The 8,340-nt window shown below is 40.0% G+C and overlaps 1 non-coding gene across 1 annotated transcript; it reads right to left on the bottom strand.

Annotated features, from left to right (window-relative positions):
* Nucleotides 1-6,528: 6,528 nt before the first annotated feature.
* On the bottom strand, nucleotides 6,529-6,635 carry LOC146904478 (small nucleolar RNA R71). Its single transcript, XR_015020929.1, has one exon. It is a non-coding gene; the product is annotated as a small nucleolar RNA R71 (small nucleolar RNA).
* Nucleotides 6,636-8,340: the final 1,705 nt, after the last annotated feature.

Here is an 8,340-nt window from a genome sequence, read left to right as displayed (position 1 = left end):
GTTATTTTTTTGTGAATTTTTTGCATGTTCTCGATCCTAAAATCTTACTATGATCTACTGACCTTTGATATGTGAATTTACAATGTGTATGCCTCTGATTTGGTAATATTCTTTACTGTTTTGAGGTTTGATTTGTCAGTTTCTTATTTTACAAGTTATGTGAATATTTCTATGTGAAAATAAAGTGTGAAATGTGTTTAAAATGTGTCATAATTCTTGGCTTGATATTGTCTTATAATTCTCATGTCATAGCTGAAATAAAACTCTTTGAAAATTGTCATGGCGTGAAAATTATAGGCCTTATGTTTGTGTGAATTTTATGACAAAGTTTAGGCACATTTTACCACTTTTGTGTGCTAAGATTTTGTTACTTTTTTGTCAAGTTTCATTACTTTCCTATGCTATTTTACTTGCATCTATTTCAATTCTTATTATCCCTTATGCCACTAACCATTTTATTTCATGTTTCATACATTCCATAAGCATCTCATCCTCCATCTTATATTCTTAGCTTTTATTTCTTGCACTTTAATTTTCATGCCAAGACTTAGCATGTAAAGACTTAGGGATTTTGTAATTTTCCTTGTGCTTTTAATTTCTTGCAAGACCATAGAATGTAAACTAGGGCCTATGTAAAGGACAATGGACTCTAAAGATGTACACCGACACTCATCGACACATGCACACACATCACATGTATGCTTTAGATGTATGCTTAGGGAATGTATGCTTTAGATGTATGCTTAGGAATCTCAATACTTAGAAAAATCCTCTTTTCAAAAAAATGTGAACAACTTCACTCAAATAATTTTCCAAAGAAACCTTGGGATCAAAATCCCATTGAATTTTCCCTTTTATTTTCTTAATAAATGATAAAACAATTGCTAAATACTTTGACTAAAGTTTTGTAAATAAATTGACCAAACCTCACTTTTTCCAAATCTTATGCCCTTGAGGCCTCTCCCTCTTATTCTTCAAAATTCCATTTTCAAAATTAAAATCAACCAACAAAAAACAAAAAACATTTTTTTGGAAGAGAACTACATGGATTTTGATCCCTCAAAAGGGTATGTAGGCAAGAAGTCAAAACTTATCCAATTCCAATAAAACAAAAATTCAAACACATTCTTCTCCCCCCAATTCTTAACCTAGCAAACCCTTAGGTGTAAATAACATTTTCAAATAGCATTTAAAAATAAAGCGCGCGTGTAGAAAGTAAAGACGGTTCCTATAAGATACTATAGTCGTTATGGGTGCCTAACACCTTCCCATGACGAAAACAACTCCCGGACCTTGATTCTCAGGGGTTTTTTCTTATTTTTCCCTTCCCAAGAAAAAATGAGATATCAAAGGTTAAAAAGGTTCAAACTTAATCAATGTTTGACACCCGAAAAACCAAGATAAAACAGCTGGCGACTTCACTAGGGAGACATTCGAGAGTTACGCCTAGTCTTTATTTTCACGTTTGCGCTTTTGTTCTTACTTGATTCTTTTATTTGCTTTCTTATGTGAATAAATGTTTAAATTCTTGCAAACGGGTGGGGGTGAGAATATTAAAGATCTACACCCGGGATGAGTGAACTTAGGATTTAGGGGAGATATAATCGACAATTCATTCCGAGGGTTGCCTCGTGTGTTGGATTATGCGATCAATCCCACATAGCTGAGGCATTTTGGGGGTGATGTTGTCGGCGCGTGTTGTCGCGTTTAGGCACTTTGCTTCCAATTGTTCTATGACGCTATGGACCGTAGATAACCGAACCCATCCATGGCCATTTTCTAGGATGTAGTGCGTCACACGATACTACACTCAAGTTAAACCTTCTTGCGGATAATCATGGAGCGAGTGTTTGTCTCGTGGCGCCATGATATACGTCGGAGAGGTTGCGATTTGGGAACCTTTTGTAGAACCCGGTTACTATTATCCAAAGCCCTAGTTTCACCGGACACCGTGTCCACCCATGACTCCTTGACTTTAAATATCAACCCTCCATGTTTTCTCCGTACTTGAATGTGATCATGCATACATTCATACATGCATAAACTTTTTTCATACATTTATCGAAGGGCTTAGACAAACTGAATTTGTAAACATTGCAGGAATGGGGAAGACTAAGTCCTACAAGTTCAAGGAAGTGGATTTGGCTAGTTTGAGAGATTTGGCACTCAAGGTCAAGGATCCGACCGGTTTCCGACATCGTTACGGGGACTTACTTACTCTTCTCCGGACTAATGTGGATGAGAAGCTTGTACACACTCTAGTGCAGTTTTATGATCGGGACTATCGGTGCTTCACTTTTCCCGACTTTCAGTTGGTGCCCACACTCGAGGCTTATTCTTGCTTGATGGATCTATCTATTTCCAAGGGGACACCTTTCACGGGTCTCGAGCATCCCCCTACTCCTTTGGTTATTGCCCGTGATCTCCATCTCAAGACCTCCGATGTTTCCAAGAATCTTGTCACTAAGGCTCACATCCGAGGATTCACTTCGGAGTATCTACTTGAGAAAGCCAATCTCAAAACCACTTGTCAGGACACTCTTGAGGCTATTCTTTCACTACTCATCTATGGGCTTATCCTCTTTCCAAATCTTGATGACTTCGTGGATATGAATGCTATTATGATCTTCTGTTCCAAGAATCCGGTTCCTACTTTGCTGGCTGACACATACCATGCTATTCACGATCAATCCGGCAAGGGTCGTGGATACATCCTTTGCTGTGTACCTCTCTTATATAGGTGGTTTATTTCGCACCTTCCGAAGTCTTTCCATGATAATCCAGAGAATTGGACTGTTTCACAGCGGATTATGGCTCTCACCCCTAACGAAGTGGTTTGGCTCACCCCCGCTGCTAGAGTCAAAGAAATTATCTTCGGTGGTGGAAAGTTTCTTAATGTGCCTCTTCTTGGTACCCGGGGTGGAATCAACTATAACCCGGAGCTCGCCTTGCGACAATTTGGTTTCCCGATGAAAGAAAAGCCCATGTATATTGCTACATCTCCTTACTTCTTCCATTACTCTAATGCTCCTACAGGAATAAGAGAAGATTTCATAGAGGCTTGGTCCAAGATTCGGAAGAAAGATGTGAAGCATATGGGTGTGAGATCCGGTATTGCCCATGAGGCATATACTCAATGGGTAATAAACCAGGCTGAGAAGATTGGCATGCCTTACCCCGCCATGAGATATGTGTCCGCTTCTACTCCAACCATGCCTTTGCCTCTACCTCTGCCTACTCAGGAGATGTATCAGGAGCATCTAGCTATGGAGAGCCGAGAGAAGCATCAGTGGAAGACAAGATACTATGAGGCTGAGAATTTGATCATGACTTTGGATGGAAAAGATGAGCAGAAGACTCATGAGGTTTTGACGTTGAAGAAGGAGTTGGCAAAGGCTAGAAAAGAGATTGAAGAAAAAGATAAGTTGCTTATGAGGGATTCCAAGAGGGCTAGGGGTGCCCGTGACTTCTATGCCCGATACTGCAGCTATGAGTCTGAGTCTGAGGATGATCCTTCCACTTCCTATGCTTGAGGATTATTGTTTCCTGTTGTTGTTTCCAGTTGTTATTGTTGTTTTATATTTCAAAGTCTATCCCTTGGCTTAGCATTTCAAAGGGGAATTATCTTGTAAGACCTTGTGATGTTTGATTGTTTCGTCTGGTTATGATGTTTCAGTTGTTTAGTAATGTTTACAAATTTCTAATTTGTCTAAAACCCTTCGATAACACAAAAAAGAGTCTTTTTTTGCATATGCATTTACACATCTCATGCATCATATGCATTCATTGGTCACAAAAAACATCCCTCGTGCTCATTGCCTCCTGATTTTTCCGCCGCAATCTGAAAGGTGGCTCGTGCATGCAAAGTTCACCAACCAGCTAGAATTCATCAGACAAGATTGTACAAGAGAAGAAACATGGCTAACTTTGAAGAAGAGAATGCTCAGCTCCGTGCCGAATTGGCTGCTATGAAAGAAGACTTGGCTAAGGCTCATGACGCTATGTCTACTCTGATGGCTGCACAAGAACAACCGGTCACGTCTGTTCCGGTTACTACTGAAATGATTCCATCCATCCCATTATCCACTGTGGCTTCTGATGCTCGGTTTGTTATGCCCAATGGGCGCCCTTATGGACTCTCAGCTTTCTATGCTCCCAACACTGCGGCTGGTATTTCTGGTATTGCTAATCAAGGACAGATTCCTGCAACAACTTTTGCTTCTACATCTACCTCTATGCCTCAAGTGACTACTGTTGTTACCGATCCTGTTGTACACACTGTGCAACAGGTAATCGATGTTGATACTCCGCGTGGACAGGACCCTATAATGGAAGCTATGAGTAAAGACAATATCCATACTTTTGTGGAACTCGCCGCTGCTTTTGAAAATCATTATGAGTTTAACACCCGCTTGAAGCCGAATAGGGATTCTCTTAAGTCTTTGTCTCAGAAGTCAGATGAAACCTTCCGTGAATATGCTCAGAGATGGAGAGAGGCAGCTGCCCGTGTTTCTCCTCGGCTAGATGAGGAAGAACTGACACAGACATTCCTAAAAACTTTGAAGAAAGAATATGTTGAAAGAATGATAGTCTCTGCACCAAATAATTTCTCCGACATGGTTGATGACATGCTGTCATTACGTAATTTTTAGGACTTATTTTGACATTTTGATAGAGTTCTAAGCAACATTAAGTGTCCAGAAGCAGTTAAAAGCATCAAATATGGAAGAACTAGAAGAAGCCAATCGTACTGCGATTTTCAGCATCGCAATACGATTTCTTGAAGTCAGAGAGCATGTTTTTTGAGAAGATGGATCGCAATACGATCCACGCCATCGTGATACGATTTCAAGAAGGGCTTTAAAGGAAATTAGGGTTCAAAGAGGCCATCGTGGTACGATTTGTAAATCGCAATGCGATTTTGGGCGATCCAGAAGTTGCCTATTTAAGCCCAACTCACTCTCAAACATAGGGATTACGATTTTGGAGAGCTAAAGTGCGATTTTAACACCCAGAAGGCTGCAGCGGAGAGGATTTCATCATCTCTAACCCAGTTTATGTATGTTATAATTCTTTCATTGATTATGCTATTTGTAAACTCAATTATGAGTAGCTAAATCTCTTAGAGATTAGGTCGGAGATGAACCTATGTAACCCTAATTGATCATATGTTGCTGTGAAACTCTATTACTTATTAATGAATTTCTAGTCTTTATTCAATTCAATTGTTCTTAATGCTTTTTATATCCTGATCAAATATAAACATGATTTTGTGAGATCGAATGACTACTGACCATAGCTTTCGACTTAGACCTAATTGAATTGTTCTGATAAACATGGTTAGTCTAGGGATGGATAATCGTTTGTTAGTGATATTAGGTTAACGTTCATAAAACCTTCAAGGATTATTAGACCACCTAAGGAATTAGGGGCTGTAGTTTAAGAAGAGGGTCCTAACTCAAGGGATTGATTAGGGCTAATTTGTTAACTATCGTAAAACTAGAAAATCATTAGTAATAATAGGTGCAGTAACCAATTAGGGGAAACATAGAGGATTCGACGACCTGATCTCATCTCTCTCATATTTTCTTAATCAAATCTATTCTTTTATTTGATTTCTTAAAATCAAACCAAATCTACTGCCTAGTGGCAAAACAAAATAAACTTTTATACATCCTATTTTTATAACGCGATTGAATTATTGAAGTTAAAAACAGTCCTCGTGGGAACGATATTTTTACTACTTCGATAGTATTTGGTGCACTTGCCAGAGATCTATCAAGTTTTTGGCGCCGCTGCCGGGGACTGTTGAATTATTTCAACAAGGCAATTACGTTATAATTTAGGGTTTTTGCAATTTAATTTTCTGTTTTTAATTTTTATTTTTCTGTTTTCATATTCACTTGATTACTTTGCGTTGTGCAGTGCTACTAAGGTATTTTGCTGTTTATGCGAGGTAAACAGAGCTCGGACGACTTAGAGTACGATCCGGAGATTGAAAGGACTGCTAGAGCACTTCGGAAAGCTGTCCGATCGCAAAGGTTAGCTCAATCCGTTCCACCGGGTGTTCGAGAACAAGTACCGGAGCAACTCTCAAGTGAATCTGAAACAATCTCTTCTCCTAAATCTGCAACTATGGAAGGAGAAGGAGTTGTACCACCAAGACCTAAGCTTGGAGACTACGGGTTAGCCACTCATCGCGGTCAACTGACCCACACTTTTCAACCAGCTAACCCCGTAGCATTCGACATCAAGACAACTGTCCTCAACGGTTTGAGGGACAAGCAATTCGATGGGACTGAAGCTATGAGTCCTCATGAACACTTGAGCCGTTTTGCTGAAACCTGCGAGTTTTGTGTGCAACCAGCCACCGTGACTGAAGCACAAAAGAAGCTAAGGCTATTTCCTTTCACCTTGACGGGAAGAGCAAAAGATTGGTTGCTAACAATTCCAAACGGGACTGTCCAAACATGGGAAGAGTTAGAGCTGAAGTTCTTGGAGAAATACTTCCCTATGTCTAAGTATTGGGACAAGAAGATGGAGATCTCTAACTTCAAGCAAGGAGAAGGTGAATCATTGTATGATGCTTGGGAGCGATTCAATTTGCTTCTCAAGAGATGCCCTAATCATGAGTTCACCGAGAAGCAATACCTCCAAATTTTCACTGAGGGGGTAACACCAAACACTCGAATGTTCTTAGATGCTTCCGCGGGAGGTAGTCTCAAGAGCAAAACTGATCATGAAGTCCAAGCTTTGATAGAAAACATGGCTGGAAATGAGTATCGTGCTGAAGCTAAGAAGAAGGAAAGAGGAGTGTTTGGGGTGAGTGAACAAACTGCTATCCTTGCTAACCAAGCAGCGATGAACAAACAGATCGAAGCTCTAACTAAGGAGTTTCAAGGCTTCACTTTGGCTCATAAGCAACAACAAGTAGCTGCAATCAAGTGTGACTTATGTGGTGAAGAACATCCCAACGGTGAATGTGTTCCAGAAGGGTCAAATGAAGAAGCTAACTTCATGGGAGGTTATCAAAGGCAGAATCAATACTACAATTCAGGCATCAACAAGCATCCCAATCTAAGCTACTCAAATAACAATGCTTTGAACTCTCAGATGCTCACTCCGCCTCAACAACAGCAAAGGAAGCCATCAGCTCTAGAGGAAACTATGATGAACTTCATGAAGATGACTCAAGGCAACTTTGAAGAGATGAAGAAGAGTCAAGAAGCTGAAAGAAAGAACAATGAAGCTTCTAGGAAGCTGCTTGAAACTCAACTGGGGCAATTAGCTAAGCAATTGGCTGAACAAAGTAAAGGCGGATTCTCAGGTAACACTAAAGATAACCCTAAGAATGAGTCTTGTAATGCTATTGAATTGAGGAGCAAAAAGGTTTTGACACCTTTAGTTCCAAAAGCTCCAAAGAAGGTTGATGAAGTAGTTGAGGTAGAGGAGGATGATGTAGTTGAAAAAGAAAATGATCATGGAGTAGTTGAAAACGAAAGGAAGAAAAAAATAGAGGGAGAAAAAAGTGAGAAGTTAATTGATGAAGATTCAATCTTGAGGAAGTCGAAGAGTCAAATTTTGAAAGATGGAGACAAACCACAGGTTATTCCATCATATGTGAAGCTTCCATACCCTCACCTTTCAAAGAAGAAAGAAAAGGATGAAGGCCAATTCAAGAAGTTCATGCAACTTTTCTCACAACTACAGGTGAATATTCCTTTCGGTGAAGCTCTCGATCAAATGCCGTTGTATGCTAAGTTCATGAAAGACTTGTTGACTAAACGAAGGAAGCCTAAGGATGATGAGAACATAGCACTTTCTGAGAATTGTAGTGCTATTCTTCAAAAGAAGCTGCCACCTAAGCTGAAGGATCCTGGTGCTTTTACTATCCCTTGTTCGATTGGACCGGTAGACATTGGAAGAGCTTTATGTGACTTGGGAGCAAGTATAAATCTGATGCCACTTTCAATGATGAAGAAGCTTAAGTGTGGGGAACCAAAACCAACAAGAATGACCATCACTTTAGCTGATCGGTCAATCTCTTACCCTTTCGGTATACTTGAAGATGTGCTAGTCAAGGTTAATGACTTGGTGTTCCCAGCAGATTTTGTGGTCCTAGATATGGCTGAAGATGAAGACATGCCACTCATTCTAGGGAGACCTTTCCTTGCAACTGGTCGTGCTTTGATCGATGTTGAGCGTGGAGAGCTAATGTTGAGATTCCATAAGGAGCAGGTAGTCTTCAATATCTTTGAGGCAATGAAGCACCAAGATGAGAATCCCAAGTGTTACCGGATTGATGTTGTGGAAGAAACTGTCGAAGATAAAACCCTTGAA

The sequence above is a fragment of the Medicago sativa genome, chromosome 7 (assembly GCF_051527215.1).
Source record: "Medicago sativa cultivar Bolivia chromosome 7, Bolivia_mono, whole genome shotgun sequence".
Taxonomy (NCBI): Eukaryota; Viridiplantae; Streptophyta; class Magnoliopsida; order Fabales; family Fabaceae; genus Medicago; species Medicago sativa.
This window is presented reverse-complemented; position numbering and strand designations above follow the sequence as displayed.